Consider the following 19,231-nt stretch of genomic DNA (forward strand, 5'->3'; position numbering starts at 1 on the left):
GCACACGGGCACGCACGTCTACATCTTAACCCTACTGAGTACCTCCGGTTTCTGTGGTGCTCCGTCATGGAGGCCGATTCACCGCCCGATACCAATGAGGAACAGACCCCGCCTTCGTTCTACTTGGGCACCATACATAATTGATAGACAGGCTCTACCCACAACATCCGCCATATTGAAGTGGAGCTCAAGGCTCTGTAATACACATAATTGCTTACAACTCGTTATTGAAACCACTGAATTTATTAGTTTTCAAAAACGAACGCCTGGGTAAGATAACCTATTTAACAAGATGAACACATCAAGGTGTAGAAAGGCCAGAGTAAACCTTTTTATTGGGGGACAGAGTTCCAAATGTCAAAATAACATATGCAGCAATTAAAACTGATACTAACCCAATCACCACGAAGCATACAAAAAACTTCTATTCTAGGAACATTATTCTTTAAAACCAGATATTGATGACTAATCATGTGCTTTCTGGGGCCTCGGCAGAGACAATCACATCATGTGTATCAGGAAAAGTTACCTATACTTTTACTGTGCCCATGTGGTGGACCAACAAGCTTGTTTGGAATTATACAGAGCATGTATACGTAATTCATGTACAGTTAAACAATATATCTAGCTATCAATGCATCATATCTATGTCTTGCTTGGAAACCAGCACAACCCAAGTGGGTATAGTCATGGTTCTGCCATTATGTGACAAACTGTCAGACCTAATTGTACATTGTCAAGACATCATAATGTGATGCATTGACCATCACTGCAGGGGAATGGTAGGTCACAGGACCATGAGGTTCCTAGCGGACTATCAATGTCTACTGACTTTATTCCACTCAATGGAATCGTTCAAGCCAACCAGATCCACTCTTTCAAAAAAAACTACATTTAGCTTCCTTCCTTGCCAAAATGGACTTGATGTTATATGTCTTACCAATCTCCCTCTCGAGAACAGTCCATCTCAAATCCCTAGGATCATGTTGTTTCTCATGAAAGTGTTGCACTAAGCACGTGGTCAATTTTTTGGCTCCCAGGGTACTCAGATGTTCTTGTACGCGTACTTTCACCCTTCGGCAGGTCAGTCCAATGTAATGCAACCCACAACTACATGTCAATCTATAGATGACATTGGTGGTGTTGCAATTACTGAACTTATTCAAAAACCATGCCCCACCGTCTCTCAAGATAACACTTTTGGTGGCCTGAGTCAGGCTGCAAATTGAACAACCCCCACAAGGATAGTGGCCAGATGAAAGGTTTGATGACTGCAATATCGAGAGGGAGCGGGTGTGGACAAGGTTATCTTTTAGATTGGGAGCTCTCTTAAATGCAAACAGTGTGGGTGGCATCTTGTTGATGGCTGTATCTAAAATGGACCAGTGCTTGTCTCACTTTTGTTGATAGTGGGACAAATGTTGCAACAATTGGGAGGCATTCGTTCTTCTGCTTCACATTCCTCTCCAATAATGCGTCAAGTGGAGTATTCAAAGTATGTTTGCGTGCATGTTTGATGACTTTAATAGGTTAGTCTCTCTCTTTTATCTTGGTCACTAATTGCTCTGATTGCTCCACAAACTTGCTGGTTGTAGAACAGTTGCGGCAATATCGCAAAAATTGACACACCGGAAGATTATCCCTTAGAGATCTCGGGTGGAACGAACGATAATGAAGACAGGAGTTCCTATCTGTGGGCTTCTGGTGGACATTGGTAACCAAACCATGGTCCATGGCTGTAATATCTACAACCAGATACACAGCAGACATATTCCTAAAATACCAGGTAAAGCACAAGCACTCATCAGCTTGATTGAGCCATGTCAAAAATGATGACATCCGGTCCTCTGATACAGTCCTGACAGAGAGGACATTGTCAATATACCCCCTCCAAAAGAGAAATATTCTCTTTGAAGGGGTTGGAGGCATGATGTATGAAGTTTTAGTTGGTTCTTATGCTCAAAAATGTTTCTAGTTCGTCCTGCAATGTATTGAATTGGCACTCACTAGAAACTTTTTTGAGTATAAGAACCAACTATACCTTCAGGAGTCTGTAGATTGACGTGTTGGTGTGGATTGCATTATATTGGACTGATCTCCCAAAAGGTGAAAGTACGTGTACAAAAACAACTGAGTACCCTGAAAGCCAAAAATTTACAGCGTGCTTGGTGCAACACTTTCATGAGAAACAACATGATCCTAGGGATTTGAGATGGACTGTTCTCGAGAGGGTGATGGGTGAGACACATAACATCGAGTTCATTTTGGCAAGGCAGGAAGCGAAATAGATTTTTTCTGAACAAGCGGATCAGTATGGACTGAACGATTTCTTTGAGGGAAATAAAGTCAGTAGACCTTGATAGTCCGCTAGAAACCTCATGGTCCTCTGGCCTACCATTCCTCTACATTGATGGTCAATGCATCACATTATGAGGTCTTGACGATGTACAATTAAGTCTGACAGTTCGTCACATAATGGCATACCCATGACAATACCCACTTGGGTTGTGCCTGTTGTCCATCAAGACACAGATATGATGCATTGAGTAGCTATATACATTGTTTAACTGTACATTAATTACTTATAAATGCTCTGTATAATTCCAAACAAGCTTGTTGGTCCACCACATGGGCGCGGTAAAAGTATAGGTAACTTTTTCTGACACACATGATGTGATTGTCTTCGCTGACGTCCCAGGGAGCACATGATTAGTGATGGACGGCTGGTTTTAAAAAATAATGTTCCTAGAATAGAAGTTTTTTTTGATGCACCGTGGTGATTGGGTTAGTATCAGTTTTAATTGCTGATATGTTATGTTGACATTTGGAACTCTGTCCCACAATAAAACGGTTCACTCTAGCCTTTCTACACCTTTATGTGTTGATCTCGTAAATTGGTTATCTTACCCTGGCGTTTGTTTATGAAAACTAATAAATTCATTGGTTTCAATAACGAGTAGTAAGCATTTATGTGTATTACAGAGCCTTGACCTCCACTCCAATATGGCCGCTGTTGTGGGTAGAGCCTGTCTATCAATTATGTATGGCGCCCACTTAGAACGAGGGCGGGGTATGTTCCACATTTGTATCGGGCAGTGAATCAGCCTCCATGATGGAGCACCACAGACGCCGGAGTCACTCAGCAAGGGAATGATGTAGACGTGCAGGCCCGTGTGCATTGTGGTTAAAGTTTCTATTGTGCCCCATTTGGTATAAATGTGAAAATAGTGGTCCTGATGTATGCATTTACGTATGGTAATATGTTGGCATGAGTTGCAGGTATTGCAGTTAAAATCTCTACTCTGCCCGACCTGATATGAACGCGGTAAGAACGTTCCGTGTGCATGTGCAGATGGCAGGCATCGCGGCCAAAACCTATACTCTACCCGACTTGGTATGAACGCAGAAAGACAGTGCTGTGGGCTTGTGCAGATGGCAACAATTTTAACAGCAGTTGTAGGCATTGAGGGACGACTATAGTCCACTGATATGATATAGATTAGACAGGATTTTCAAAGGGGAAGGGGGCGTTGATCAAAAATCTGGGTGCCCTCATTGTGGTCTGCCAAATTAAGTCAGAAGAGAATGAGATGAATTGATGTGTGAAGTAACTCTGTTTTGCATACAATTGCAGGGGCCTAGACTTTGGGCAGTTACCCCGTGGGCACATGAACGGCTGACGCGTGCCTCACCACAAGAGGGTTGAAAGTATGAGGAGTCTCTGCAACCAAATGGTAATGAAGGATTTGCTTTACTTTTGACAGTGACTGTTGATTGTACTAGGTCTTCAAAAAGTTAGATAGCTTTTTACATATGGCACATATTTTCTTTTTCTGTTTGTTTGTCATACCATCATAGGTTTGATGTGAATCTCACAGGAAGTTTGTTATTGGAACCCCCTAGCCCTGAAGAAGTCGCATGATTGTATTGCAATGAAACATGTTGACTTATTAAAACAGACTATGGTTTGACTGAAACCATTTTTAATTGGGAAAGCTTAAAGCACTTAATAAAGTTATTTCGAGCTAGTAAGCTATACCAGTTTTTAAATGTCATAATATGGTGGGTGTAAATCTCATGACAATGGCGTAATGATTGCCATCGCCTGGGGGGCGGCGGTGGCGATTGTTACGCCACCATAATGAGCCCCTAGATGTTTTGTAGCTGGGCATCAAATTTACAAAGCAATATCACTGGAGATTGGCAGCCTATCTCTGACACAGAATATATTGAAGAGAGAAACTAAATTACTCCGAGGAATACATACTGAAAATAGAGGGAGTGCTGTTGGAATTTCATAAGATGGATGACAATGCCAGTCTCATGCCTCCTCATGAGCCCAAGTACAAATACTTTGTTAGACACAAGTACAAGGTATAAGACCCTAAGGAAAATGGGACGAAATGTTAGTGAAAGGTGAAATAACGGAGTAGCCCGCGGACTTCAGAAGTCTCCACTAATCCCTTTGAAGTTAGTTCACCACCTACGGTGAGACACACCACAATAAACTGCAGAAAATGGATACGGATAACAGTAGACACAGTATATCAATATGCAGAATATGGCTTAAAATAACAGCAATAATATATTTCAATATGTATAAGGTTTGCAGTGTGCACCATTATAGGTTAAGGATAAGAAGTCACAAGTAACGGAACCAGGGGAGATCAATCGAGCGAGGTCCTAAGGAGCTAACTTCATGAAAAAACAAAGACCAGAAAGGATGGATGAAATTCTTAAATTTATCTCTGCCACTAGTATTTATTTGGGCCCCATCACAGAAGACCCTGATTTTTTTGCCCACCTCAGATTAGACCCGGCATATGCAAAGCTCCTTCTCCACACGTCAAGATCCTCTTCGAACGAGAACACAGCAAACCAAGACTGCTTTTGGCCTCTTTAAACCGCTTCAATAGTGCAGTTTTGTTTCCATTGTACATTGTTCAAAAGGAAAAAATATACCCCCAGATGAATCAAGAACCCATTTTGCGATTCCTTAATAGCGAAAAATACTGATTCGCAATTAAGGAATAGCAAAATGGAATGCATCAAGAAAACACTAAAAAATAGCGATTTCCTAGAATTCCTTAATTGCGACTCGCAAATTGCTAGTCGCTATTAAGGAATACCTCCCCATTCATTCCTATGGGCCTAGAGGCCCATAGGAATGAATGGGAAGCCAATCTCAATTTGCGAATCGCAATTAGCGAATCGCAAATTGAGATTGCGATTTCAAGGGTGCAGAGGTGTCCAAAGGACACCCTGTTGCACCCCTGAAATTTATCTGTGCACATATGTTGGACACACATATGCCCTTAGGGCATGTGTGTGCGCAACATGAAACTTTGAAAAATGCACTTTAGTGCATTTTTCTAAGTTTTTGCAAATTACCATGAAGTTGTACTTCATGGTAATTTGGGTGCCCTATTAGCGAATTCACTATTTTTAAAACTTTCATGCATTGCATTCAAGGAATCTCAATTTGAGATTCCTTAAATGCAAATAATCGCAATTTAGCGATTTCTCAATTTGCGATTTTTGCATTTGGGATGATGCATCCCAAATGCAAAAACACTGCAGATTCTGAGAATCTGCCCCTTTGCAAGCAGATTTTTGTTTGATGCATCTAGCTGATAGTCTTTTTAAAAATTGGTAGTTTCTCTATTGGATTTTTAAAAAATATTTCTTAAAAATAATAGGGGTGTCGGAAATTTTTGTTTGTCATGCATTGTTTTCAAATCTAAGACTTTGCAATGTATATGGAGAGCGGCTCATTTAAAGTGTGGCTGACAAAAAAGTGTTAATGTATCGCACAGCCACGTGGCAAGAAAAGACTGCAGTTCTGAATTGGTTATTATTTATTCTTGACTTACAAATGTTGTCATTTTTGCCAGGCCTACCTATCTCCACTTGCACTCACTTTTAACATTCCCATCTTCTACCTTATTTCACCCATAAATCTTTTCTCTCCCATCCATAGACCGTACATTCACTTTAAGGCATTCATCCCACATGGCTTCCCAAATACCAGCCAGTGGCTATAACGCCAGTCACAGAATCATCTTTTTCTCCACATTCAAGAGCTTTATCCCCCAGTCTATTTACCCTAACATAGCCTCCCAAAGATCCACTTTCATGCAACAGTGTTCAGTCTGCTCTCACAAATCTTACACAGTAGATCTGAGCTTAGAGGCAATACTGAGTAATAAAGAGAGAAAGATAGAGAGAGAGAGAAAGAGAGAGAGAGAGAGAGAGAGAGAGAAAATACAACCAGCAATACATGTAGAAATTAGTATTTTCAGCAAAATTCAAGCACATACACAAAGACCCAGGTGAGCATGCATCTCCCACACATGCAGTTATGGCAGTCAGAAAGTGCTCATTTACACCGCAGCCTGTACTGCGGCCCCATAAAAGGGGGCCAGGGGACGAGGGATGGGGGGCTGTTTTGGGCCACCAAAGTCCCTTTCCAACAGTCTTTTCATGACAGTTTGACCACCATGATAAGGCTGTCGGAAAGGGACCTCATAATCCTGATGGCGGTGCCTGCCTCAGCACTGCTGCCATTTCAGTAGATCCTGTCGGAGGGGGTTGTCTTCCCACTGATGGACTGACCGTCTGCTTCTTAATGCAGCACTTTGACCAAAGGGCTGCCCGTCGGTGGCACCGCCAGTGATGGCCTGTTAGTGGCAGTCCCATCAACATCCAAATGAGGCCCCCAAGTGTGTGTCCGCTCAGTGACAGAGGCTGGTGGGGACAGTGAGGCTGTGGGGGTCATTGAAAAACTGATGGGTGGCCTGCCAGCTCATTTGTGCAGTAGAGGCCTTCTCCCGTGGCTCGCAGTGAAGAACTACTGTCCTTAATTAGCGATGGCCACCATGACTGGAGAACGTTTCCGCGAAAGGGCTCCTCTCTGTATGACAGGATGATTTTACCCCAATTAGTATTGTCCTTCAGCTGACAAGTTATAGTGGGGACCCTCGGCTTCGGCTGTGCTCCTGAACCAGAAAACCTACCTAACCTTTAGTGCTTAATATTTCCAGTCAATTTTTCCACTGTTGACCACCTTTTAGATTTATAGAAGTCGTAGTACATTATCACTGTTTGTATTTTTTTTCTTTATTTGACCTTTTTATAGTCATATTTTTTCTTAGTGAAACAATAAACTTTTAAATACAAAACATTATATAACAGGCTGGATTAATAGTCTCTCTTCAATTATTTTGTTTATAAAGTTTTCAGACGTGCCTCTAAGTTCACAACTGTTAGCTATCTCTTACAAACAATTCTCCACCGAAACCTCTGAATTCTATGCACGCTTTGACATTTTGCAGATAAAAGTACTGCAGCATAGAAGATATTATTTCAAGTGCAAATGTGTAACTGAATAAGATGGACCGACCCCACTTTCATTCTCTCTCATTTTCATTTGAGTTGCATTCTGCTGACTTTGGATCGGACGCTGCCTGTCTGAGGGGACCAAATTCATAATGGCTTCATATCTGCCTTTTTTAAGCAGTGACTGTCATCAAGGGCTCTGCTTTAATTCGAGATGGCTGCGATATCAGGCCCCTAGCAAGGGCATTTTAAAAGGTTTAAAAATATGTTATACCCAAAATAGAATTTTAAATGCAAACTACATTCCAAGTCCATTTCGTTAGCTGAAATTCCGACGACAAATGTCTGAGACGTTCCACTTTCTGCAGGTAAAAAACTGCTACATAATTCAGAATATTAGCACTTTTCCAAAAATAATAATAATTTCTTACAAATAATTATGCGTTGGTGCCCTAACAGTGCAAAGAGTCGTTTGTACCAATTGTGTTTTACAATATTTTTCAGGAACCCTCAATAAATTATCCCTATTTACAGTTCCGATAAAGTAAAGTCTTACAATATATCACTGTGATGTCCTTGTTTAGGTTGGAACTAGTCACCGCTGAACATATGGATGAGTGCAATATTCTTGCCCAGTAGTACTTTTTTAGTAGATATTGATTGCGAGAAAAAAGTAGAAAAAAAATCTAATCAATGTATATGAATGTATACATTAGCCCTCATATTGAGTGAATTCTTATTGCTGATTTAGGTGGAACAGAAGTTTCAACCATGAAAATTATTTAAAATAATGTTGCAATTTCACATAAAATGAAGAATTACAGCATGTAAGATTATCACAGGAGTTTCTGTGGGTTGAATTTCGTAAGTTCGACCTGGAAGGAATGCGTGGTAAATGCATCGGTGTGGCAAAGGCATGCATGATAAAGGCAGTGCTTAATTTGAGCAGATGGTTTCTGCTGCACGGCACCATCACTTAATTATCAATAGCGGCCTTTGTCCTCATGACTGACTACAACATGGTGGTGGTGTTTGTCTAATTTAGAGATAATGCAACAACAATAGTTTATGAATTCAATGTGCATGAGAAATGTAAGCTCCTCTCATATTTTTGGGGGCCTGAAATAGTCTGAACTGTCACACTTGCAGTAGTGTGATGGTTCTTAGTTATGTCTGTATTGTCATTGGCAGTGCTGGCAGGGGTAATGTGTTATCCAAACTGCAATGGTCTCAAGATGAGGGCCCTGGTATTATGTTTTTTTTTATAAATTAAGCACTGGGTAAAGGCCTATGTGTCGTAAAGGTATGTGTGGTAAAAGATATGTGGCAAAAGCAAGCATGGTAAACTCATGCATTTTTACTCTGCCTTGCAGAGTTCCACAAGGGTCGTCTCTCAGCCCTATCCCTTTTAGCCAAAATTGTTCATTCTTTTTACTTTGCCACCATTGCATATGCTGACAGCACCCAGAAAGTGGTGTCGATCCCAAGTAGCGTCGATGAAGTTGAAAATAGGCTCAATAACTGTATGCATGGGGCGGAGCTTGCCGGCGTCTATGGTGGACGTGCGAGCGCCTGGCTCCTTGCCTTAGCCCCAGTAATATCCTGCAAACTCATCCTAAGCTGTGCCAAGTCAGGCCCTGACGGCACTGCCCACTCCCCAGTAGCCCCTGGGAGCCAGCGGCGAGGACTTGGCGACTTTACTAGCCAAAAACAGGACTGTCCCAGAAGAAAGGGATCTGCGGCGGCAGACCGGGCCTGAAACCACGGCCTAGCCTGAATCTCCTGCCGAGAGACGTCACGCGACGTGCGGGCTGGGGCGGAGACGCACGAGCCGGGAGCACGGACCCCTTGACGGAATCGAGACGCCCTGAGGCGGCGACTGGTGTGACCCCCCCTTGTGACGGGCAGTGCCTCGGATGCCGCGAAGTGCGGCGCATTGAGCCCATACTGGCCGTTTTGTGGGGTTGCGGAGCGGAGATCCTGGGAACGTTGCAAAGGTTTGACCCTGGTGAGCCCTGGTGAGCCCCGCCATTAGCTGACGACTTGGTACCGAGAGGGCCTGCATAGCAGGCGACTGCCCCGGTGAAAGAGTGTGTCCCGGGGTACAGCGACACTCGTGAGTGCAACGGGAGTCCTGCTGCGACCCACGCTGTAAAACGGAGAATCAATAGTGAGTACTCACGGGGACCGGACTGCTCTGCGGCGCGCGAGATGGGGACAGCGCCTATTGTGGCCCCGTTATTGTGCTCTACATGCTGCCTGAGGGCCTCATCAGCGAACGCTGTTGTGTGGCTGTGTGAAGACGGCTACTCGTGGTGACCTGTTGCCGAGACTCGGCCCTCGTGGTAGCCGCCATATTGAAGCCTGGCCGCACCTGGGGTGGCCCTGTCTCGGTGGCGCCCGCGGCCTGCAAAGCTGGCTGGGAGTATCGACTGGCAGACAGTGGAGTGAGACGGTATTGACCTTGGCCGCGGAGGTGGCCAACCGTGAACAGCACTGAGGGCCCAGCCGAGAGAGAACTGCCCCTGAATCTTCGTGGGGTTGTGGGGATTCTGAACACAGACTGCTTTGGAGCCAGGCTGGGTCCCCTGCGGGGGGTGAATGGTGCAGGAGTGCGGTGCCACACATTACAAACGCTGGGTGTCTGATGGGAGATCTCCACAGTTGCCCACTACTTGAGGCCATGGTGGTGTAGCGGATCGCGGAACTACAAGAGCGGAGGTGCACGAACCTGGGAGCTCTCTCGAGTTGGCTGGATCCAGGTGCGGTGGGAGAGTATACCACGGAAGTACGCGGGACTACGCTATACCGCTCTGGCTGCGCGCTGGAACCGGCGTAATAGTGTGCATTGATGTCCAGCAGGTTAGCCATGGGTAAAAATGACAGAACGCAAGCCAAACACACCTTTAAGCAGCGCCGGACCAAGGGGACGGAGGTGCCTGCTACAGAGTCATCTCCGAGGGGTGCCACCTCTGACGGATCTGTGGGTGTGGACATTCGAGAACTGCTCGTGTCCATGGAAAAAGGGTTGCAAGAGAGTATAGCGACCATTGGAACTAAAATCGACGCCCTGACGTACCGCATGGACCGCATGTTGGAACGCGTCGACAAGCATGCTGAACGTCTTGACATGGCGGAGCGGTGACTGACAGAAGCGGAGGAGGCGCAGTCAGAGTGGGACAAAGACCGTAAGCAGTTTGGCAGGCTCCTACAGGTGATTCAAGACAAGTCGGAAGACTTGGAGGCGAGGTCTCGGAAATCCAACATCCGTATTACGGGAGTGGCGGAGACTACACAGACTGGCAAAATGGAGCTATTTGTGGAGAAACTCCTGAAGGTGCTGCTTGGAGAGGAGGCTTTTTCACCTATGTTTATAGTTGAGAGGGCCCATCTCACGCTTGGACCCAGACCGAAGCCAGGCGGGTTCCCCCGTCCCATAATTGCGAAACTCCTGAACTACCGTGACAGAGACACGGCGCTCCGCCTGGCCAGGGATAAAGGCAAGCTGCAATATGAAGGCATGGATATCTCACTTTACCCTGACTTCACCGCCAAAGTGCAGGAGGAAAGGAGGCAATTTGCCCCTTACAAAAAACAGCTGCGCGACTTGGGGTTGGACTACGCCATGATATATCCTGCGAAGCATCCGAATAAACAAACAAGGTCACTCGCACTTCTTTACGGACCCTCGGGAACTACAAAAATCTTTGAAGGAATGGGCCAGAGAACGCAGGGCTGGCCAGGAGAGCGACCGTGACGACGCCAACGTTTCCTCGCCAATGGATGAACAAGACTGAGCGTACAGCTGCAGGGGTTCATGGGCATAGCTCAGTTATTGTTGGATCATCCCCCTACTGTTTGCTCACACGCTGCCCTGAGCTGCTGGCTGTGGGACTGTCCAGCACGGTCAGCTCCCAAATGGCGGAATCCTGAAAGAACTCTGATGACTCCCTACTGGGTGAGATTGTTCAGATTTTTCTACGTGTTTAGGGGGGCTGAGATGGTTCCTCACCCTGAGCAGCTGACTCACGCCTAAGAATTAGTACATTGGGGATGTGGAGCGGAGCGCAGATGCCCCAGTATGGAACTAAGGTGCAGGACAGAGGGGGGAGGAACGTACTTATGCCCTTATTAACTCGGGTCTCGCTATTGGCACTGAACTCTAAGCTGGGGCAAGGCACGAGGGCGAGTCAGCTTTGCAGTGAAGGATTGGTACACTAAAGTTTTTGACTGGCAACGTCTGCCCTTGTGCTTTCGGCTTTACGGCTCCTGAGAGAGCCTGTTAAGGGACTGTTTGAGTCTGTATTTTTGGAGTGTTGGGGGGCGGTATGGGGTTCTGTCTGACCAGGTTGGGGGTGGTCGGCTGTGGGTGGGCTGGGGACTGTCAGGCCAGGTTGGGGGTGGCTGGCTCTGTGTGGGGGGGGAAACAAGTTGGGGATTGTCATTGCTATATTGTCTGTTGGGCTTTGAAACTAATGCCAAGCAATGTGTTGCCTGATTTCAAAACTAGAGGGAGTATGTGGTACAGTATCACAGCTGTTAGCGCCCTGCCGGGACCACTGTTGAGATGACTAATGCCAATGATGGGAATGTGTCACGAAATTTGCAGGAAATGAAGATGTCATGGAACGTGAGAGGTCTCAATGATTATCGTAAATTGCGGAAGGTACTCAGCTACTTGCACAGACACCACGTTGACCTTGCTCTCCTCCAGGAGACTCACCTTCCACTTACCAGCAGGATGCTGCAGACCAGGGGTCTTGGGGGACACACGGTGGCAGCGGGGTTCACAACACACTCCACCTGGGTCAATTCTACCTCTCAACTAAAACTGGAGCCTCTGGTGTCGGACACGGAGGGACGGTTTGTTATCGCTAAATGTGTGGGCCGTGGACTTGATTTGATTGTGGTCAATGTCTACGGGTCAAATTATGACTGTCCTGACATCTACACAATGCTGTCTGCCCAGTGCAGAACTCACGTTTCCTCTAGAATGATGTGGGGAGGTGATTTCAACTTTATCTTCGACCCAGACCTAGATAGGTCGGCGGGACCTACCCGGAGGCCAGTAGCCTCGGCTTTGCAAATGAAGGCAGAACTGCTTAAATTGGATCTGGTAGACGTGTGGAGAAGTAGGCACCCCACGAAAGGCGGTTACACGCACTACTCAGCTTACCACAATATTCATACTAGAATAGATTACTGGCTAGTGTCTCAGGCCCTATTATAAAGCATTAGGAAATGCGAGGTGCTGCCCCGTACGCTCTCAGACCACTCTCCGGTACTGCTGCACTTGGCGACCCAAGGAAGACAATCCCCCCTTTACTTGGAGATTTCCCCCCTACTCCCTTCTGGACGATGCATTTCGGGGTGAATTAGCGGAAGACATAGACACATTTTTTGAAACGAACCTGGGGACTGTAGACAGTTTCCAAACAGTGTGGGATGCCCTTAAGGCTTATATCAGGGGTATGGCGATGTCCAAACACTCAAGTGTGCTTAAAACTATTCGACGGGATTTGAAACAGCTTGAATCCCGACTGTCCGACTTGTTGGGGCGCTTACAGGACGACTCCGATACTAGTGCTGACTCACAAATTAAACACCTATTGACGGAATACCACGACTTAGCTGACAGGGAAGTGCAGCACATAGGCAAATACGCTACGGCGAGAACTTACGGGGAGGGGGAGAGACCGGGCGCTTTACTGGCTAGAATGTTACGCAGCTCCAGGAGGCCTCTTGTGGTGGATGAACTACTCACGCCAGAGGGTGGGGTTATTTCGGACGAGGAGGAGATCCTCCAAACCTTTTGACAGTACTATGCTGAGTTATACAAGTCCAGATCGCTGCGAGTTGAGGACGAGATCGACGACTATCTCGAGCATATCGCCATGCCTTTTTTTACCAGATTCAGACAGGGAATTCTTGAGGTCTCCCATACAGGAGGACGAGATTCTGGAGGCACTGGCGGGTATGCGATCTGGCAGAGCCCCGGGTGCGGACGGGCTGACGGTTGGCTTTTATAAGGCATTTAAGGACAAGCTGGTCCCCCATCTGATCACCCTCTTCGATGATATCTGCAAGGAGGGTAGTATGCCCCACTCAATGCGGGAAGCCCTACTCATCACCATCTTGAAGCCTGGGAAACCCCCGGAGTCTTGCAGTTCCTACAGGCCGCTATCCCTGCTGAATGTGGACGCTAAAATATTTGCTAAAGTGTTGGCCACACGGCTGCCGCTTTTAGTGCCGGACCTGGTAGCCCCTGAACAGGCCGGTTTCGTTCCCAACAGGAACCTGACATATAATATTCGCACAGTGCTGGGAACAATGCAGCACGTTCGTCAGGAAAACACTGCCTTAACGGTTTTTATGGATATGGAAAAGGCCCTTGATTCAGTGGAGTGGCCTTTCATGATCAGAGTACTTAGGAAGTTGGGGCTGGGAGAGCCTTTCTTGCAGATGCTAGGAGCCTTGTACTATCGGCCCACAGCGAGGCTGAAGATTGGGGATAGAGTGACGGACCAGTTCGAAATTAGCAGGGGTACTAGACAGGGATGTCCGCTATCACCCCTTCTATATGCTCTGGTTGCGGAGCCGTTAGCTTGTGCAATCAGAGAATATCACAGCCTGGAAGGTATTAGTTTCCCAACGTACAAAATAGGCATCTCGAAGTATGCTGATGATACTCTCTTATACGTCCGCGACCCGGAAGCGAACCTCTCCGCCGTCTTACGGGAGGTTGTGCGCTTTGGTGCTCTCTCCGGATTGAAAGTGAACTGTGATAAATCAATTGCCTTCCCACTTACGCCCGTGACCCAACCCTTTGACATGGAGTACCCCCTGAAATGGACCACAGATTCAGTTAGATACCTAGGCATACACCTTCACACTGATCACCCAGAAATTAGTGTCGATCCCAAGTAGCGTTGATGAAGTTGAAAATAGGTTCAATAACTGTATGCATGCCATTGTAAATTTTAGGAGAAGTAACTGTTTAATATTAAACACTCAAAAAACAGAGATTCTCCTTTTTGCAAGAGGTGTCCCTTTTTGGAATAATTCCTGGTAGCCACAGCCCCTCTCTCCCCCTGCTCTGACAGATTCTAAAGTAAGAAATCTAGGCGTGATATTTGACGCTGAGCTATCATTTGTGGAACAAGTCAACAAATGTACATCTTCATCCTTCTTTATTTCAAAACTTTAAGGAAGGTGCTGCACTTTATTCCCCATGATCTGCAAAAGTCAGTGCTCATCTCCCTAGTTTTTTCTAGGCTCGATTAATGTAATGCCCTCTTTTTGGCTTAAACAGAGGCCTCTAAATGAGCTTCAGATGCTGCAGAATACAACTTGCTGTCTGCTCAAAAAGATACCCAAATTTAAGTCCATGACAGCTGCATTGGTGAAACTTCATTGGATCTCCGTAAGGAAAAGGATTTGTTTTAGTGAGCTATGCCTTACATATAAAGTGTTTCACAGAGTCGTACCCCAGTATTTTTGTTTCAAATCTGTTTTATTGAAGTGACACATCAAAAAAACAATCCAACAATCAATCAATCATGAAGAAGGAGAAAGTGGAAAAAAGGAAAGAAGAGGATAAGAAGAGGGGAGGAGAAGAAAAAGGGAGAGGAAGGAGAGGGGCGTAGAATGAACAACTCCAAAAAAGTTGGAAAATGAAAACACAAAAGATAAAGCCATGGTGAATTACAAAGCTGTCATTTATAAAGGACAGCACTCTGGGAGAGAAAAGGCATCTAAACTGTGAGGAGGAGCTAGATCAGAGGTCTTCAAACTTTTGGAAGCCGAGACCCTCCTGTCAACATTAACAGGCGTAAGGACCCCCTCCTGACAAAAATGTCTAAACCTCTAGGCAGGGCTACTGGAATTATGAGGCAGGTGAGCACCAAATTATGCGACAGGAATGACTAAATTGTGTAAGTAGAAAATTTAAATAATGTTCTGTGATGCTGCGTATTTTGGTATAGCATTGCTTTATTATTTTGAATTTTTTTAAACACAGTAACACTGAGGAAAGATTTCACCTCATCAGTACTAGTTTATAACCAAAATACAGCAATTAACATCAGAAAGATGTCTAGTCAACCTTTGTGAAGGGCTTCCCACTCCACAGAAATACGTGCTGCCACATTAGAAGCTCACCTGGCCATGGCCGGGAGCAGCAAGGGTCCCTTCAAACCCTGGCGGTCTTGTGCAGAGTTAAGCAGTTTACCCATGCCCCTTTCCTCTCACCCCTTCCTTCCATCCCTCTCTTCTCTCCTCTCCCAACCCCGGATCCCTCTCTCACATTGTAGGCAGATGGTTATTAGCCCCAGGACACCTTTTGGTAACAGTAGCGCACTACAAATGTAAATAATAATAGGCAGAAGCAGGGGATCCACTAGACCCAAACTTCGGGGGGTTTAACACTCCCAGCCAGGGCTGGCCCTAGCACTGGTTGCACACGGTGCAACAGTCTTTCCACCTTCTCCATGAATTCCCTCACTACCACTCACGAACAATACACCTCATCTCTCTATAGCACCTGTCTGATAAAATACTCATAGTTTACTCACACTCACTTCTGTGATGTGAATGGTATATCTTCTGTGTACCAGGTACTTTAACCTTCTGCACTGTGTGGGTGATAAGAGTGCCCATGCGACTGCATGGAGAGCAATGCAACAGTGTGAGAGTAGGGTAAATGGAGTGACTACAGGTTGAGTGAGGTGACCATATGAATTTGGGTTCGGCTGTAAGTACAGAGTGGGACAAATTAGTGCATGGTTAGTGATGGCCTTGTTTGAGTGAGCTACAGATTGAGCAGTGAGGGGGGGACAGGTGAGTGAAGTGTCACATGAGTGCTGGATGAGAAGTGTGCTCGTGTGACTGCAGGGTGAGGTACAGAGTGAACAATGCAAGCACATTTTTAGTGCAGAGTGATCATTGTGAGAGCAGGGTGAGCGGGTGAATGGTGTGCGTGCATGGTGATCAGTGTGAGTGCATTGTGATCACTGTGAGTGCATTATGATCACTGTGAGTGCAGGGTGAGCGGGTGAATGTTGTGAGTGCATGGTGATCAGTGTGAGTGTATTGTGATCACTGTGAATGCAGGGTGAGCGGGCGAATGGTGTGAGTGCAGTGTGATCAGTGTGAGTGTATTGTGATCGCTGTGAGTGCAGGGTGAGTGGGTAAATGTGAGTGCATTGTGATCAGTGTGAGTGCATTGTGATCACTGTGAGTGCAGGGTGAGCGGGTGAATGATGTGAGTTCATGGTGATCAGTGTGAGTGCATGTGATCAGTGTGAGTGTTTGGTGATCAGTGTGAGTGCACAGTGATCAGTGTGAGTGCACAGTGATCAGTGTGAGTGCAGGGTGAATGGGTAAATAGTGTGAGTGCATGGTGAACAGTGTGAGTGCATTGTGATCAGTGTGAGTGCATTGTGATCAGTGTGTGCATTGTGATCAGTGTGAGTGCATTGTGATCGCTGCGAGTGCAGGGTGAGCATGAAAGTGAATGCGAGAATGAGAAGTGAGTTGTGTGAAAGCAGGGTGCATTCCCAGAAACTTGAAGTGTAGGGTTTCAGATATAGGTTAAACTATTGCTATAATGGCATTAATCAAGGATTGAGGGTGGAGGAAATAAATAATGTGCTGATCCTGCAACAAACTTCCAGTCTTATGATTAAGGTTACCAGCTCACTATTTTGATGGCCCAGAAATAAGCAGTCACCTAAAGCTGTATTTTTAGCTCTTATCTGTGAATACGTAGAACAGCAAATATAAATAGAAAGCACTTTTAATTTTGTCACTTTTAATTGTGTTCTAGGGCTGCCTCAATGATCCATGACTGAAAATTAAAGAGAACAAAGACAGAAAAGTCACATAACTAATTAATACATACTTTTTTATTTATAACTCTATTTAGTGTCAAGAGCAGGCATTTTTCTTTTGGCAACCCAACTTTATATTTCTTTTCATTAAATGCATTCTCACACTACAGCAAGAAGTGTAAACATATAAATGTAAGGAATAGGCAGAGTGGGGCCCAGGGGGTACTTGAACCATAAAAAAACATGAAGCCTCTGTAACCAGTTTACAAAGGCATGTAAAGATGCTAATGGTCTTTGACCGCATGCGCGCTAGCGGGTTTTCCCGCTGCGCGCTGAAATTTAAAAATCGCGGGTTACGTGACAAAGCCAGCTCGTCATGCGCGCAGCGCAGGTAACGCCCATGACGAGCTGGCTTTGTCATCCGCATCAAAGGGGTTAAAGATCTGTGAAAAACTCGAGCATGCCGGAGATAAGACTCCAGACACAGCCCAGCCGAGCCCTAGCAGCTCGAGTTTCACTGCAGCAGCCCGGGCTGAGACAGAGGACGGGGGAAGAGGGGGGTTGAAGCCCTGGAGGCCAGGGCAGACTGTGACTGTGAATGCGCGACCCCCTTCACACCACTCCACGGCCCCCCTGGGGGTCACGCCCCACAGTTTGAGGACCTGTGTGAAGTGTAGACAAAGTGTGCGGGATACCCAAAAACAAGGAATCGAGCCCCTGAAGAGGAGACATCATAGTAAGGGAGGACCCAAGCAAAGTCATGGTAATGCACAAGAACAGTACCCTGCAGGTGAGAGTTTAGAAAGCTTCTCTTTTGGGCTCCCAGAGTCTACCCGCGTCACAGGGAGACACGCTGTCTTCAAAGAGGTGCAAAACTCGAATCCTCGGGGGCTGAAGATGGGTCTGTGATGCTTGCAAAAATAATCTTTCAATGGTTTTCAAATTTTCGTAAATTTGGTGTTGCGGAATTGTAGTTGCGCTGTGAGTAACTTCATTGCCATGGTATGCCATAAGCGGGTGAACCAGACATTCACTGAAGATGTGTAAGCTTTCTTCCAATATAATGCTACTATTTGTTTAGCTGTGCCAAGCATATGTAAAATTAGGTGCCAGTCCCTGTGTGTCATGGCGAGGAGGTTTGTGGGTTTGAGGCCTAAGATGAGTGTGGCCGGTGTTTCGAGCAGTGGGTAGCCAATCACCTGTTTGATGTGACTGAGGACCTCTTTCCAGTAAGTGGTCAAAAGCAGGCAGTGACACCAAATGTAGAAAAAATATCCAGCAGCACTTGTACAGCGCCAGCAGACAGGGGAGGAGTTGGGGAACATTTTGTGCAACTTATGGGGAGTGTAATCCCATTGTGTCATGACTTTATATGCGGTTTCCCTCTGAGAGACACTGCGAAGAACCCTTGGGATGTCGCGCCATTGTTACTCCCATTGTTTGGGTGTGATATCAACAGAGGTGCCAGACTGCCATTGTGACTGATATGTATGAGGAGGAAGATGTGAGGCATGTTGAAGGACTTAATAAGTGTGGGATATCAGACCCGTGGAATTGTCAAATGAGCGCACCAGCGTTCGAAGGTGGTGAAAGGACAAATGGCTCCCGGGGTGGAAGACGATGCCTTTACCCAGTGCCGAAGTTGGAGATACAGTAATCGAGCCCCCTCAGAGAGCTGGAAATCCTGTTTGCATTGGTCAAAGGATTTTAAAGGTTTGTCCCTTCGAAAAGGTCCTGGAGAGTCTGACACCTCCCATATGACCAGGCCTGGAAAGAGTGTGAATGCAGGGCAGGTGGAAAATGTGAATTGCAAGTAATGAGAGTGTGAGGTGACAGGAAGGAAGTGATACCCCTGGATAATGCCAGCTTGTCTCAGATGTCCACTGCAGTTTTTGTAGGTATAGTCATATAGCCGCTGCATGACAGAGCCTCCCGTGAGAGCCAGGCGAGATCCCATATAGGTCTGCAGGCCACCGCCCTATCCATATGGAACCAACCCTTCTCGCACTCTCTTGCGACCCATTCTGAAATAAAACAGAGATGTGAAGCTCAATAATACTCCA

This window comes from Lissotriton vulgaris, chromosome 10 (genome assembly GCF_964263255.1).
Source record: "Lissotriton vulgaris chromosome 10, aLisVul1.2, whole genome shotgun sequence".
In the NCBI taxonomy this organism is placed as follows: domain Eukaryota; kingdom Metazoa; phylum Chordata; class Amphibia; order Caudata; family Salamandridae; genus Lissotriton; species Lissotriton vulgaris.